Source organism: Octopus bimaculoides, chromosome 10 (assembly GCF_001194135.2).
Source record: "Octopus bimaculoides isolate UCB-OBI-ISO-001 chromosome 10, ASM119413v2, whole genome shotgun sequence".
Taxonomy (NCBI): Eukaryota; Metazoa; Mollusca; class Cephalopoda; order Octopoda; family Octopodidae; genus Octopus; species Octopus bimaculoides.
This window is the reverse complement of record NC_068990.1, coordinates 13,920,462-13,921,095: the sequence shown is the minus strand read 5'-3', so window position 1 is coordinate 13,921,095 and position 634 is coordinate 13,920,462.

Sequence of the window (634 nt, the reverse complement as noted above, 5' to 3'; positions counted from 1 at the left end):
ACACACACACACACACACACACACACACACACACACACACACACACACACACACACACACACACATATATATATATATATATATATATATATGTATATGTATGTATACATAAACTATATATATGTATTACGTATATATAAACATTATACGCATGTGTGTGTGACGGCGTTTCAGAATTTCAGTATTAGCAAATCCACTTTCGTTACACTGGCCGATGCGGGGGCTTCAGTAGAAACCACTTGCCCAAGGTGACGCGCAGTGGGACAGGATATGAAACCACACGATTGCAAAGCGAGTTTCTTAACCACACAGCCATACCTGCGTCAGTATTGAACGAACAAACTTACGATGAAAGATAATCCAACCGTAAGTATCTATTCTGTTTTCAGGCAATGGATTACATTAAGTTACGTGTGTCTTTCCTCTTAACATTTAAAGTGTGGTTTTTCTAAGAAATTGAGTTGCTGTTTGTGACAACATCCATTAAAAGGAAAGTAGGAAAATAGATTTAATATCTAGTGTGAAATAGATGGTTTGGCAATGGTTCAACATAAGGGGTTTTATATCCTTTTGTTGTTTTGCATCGCTTTTCTTTCATAATTTGATTATTATAAGATATCTAATATCGTTGTAC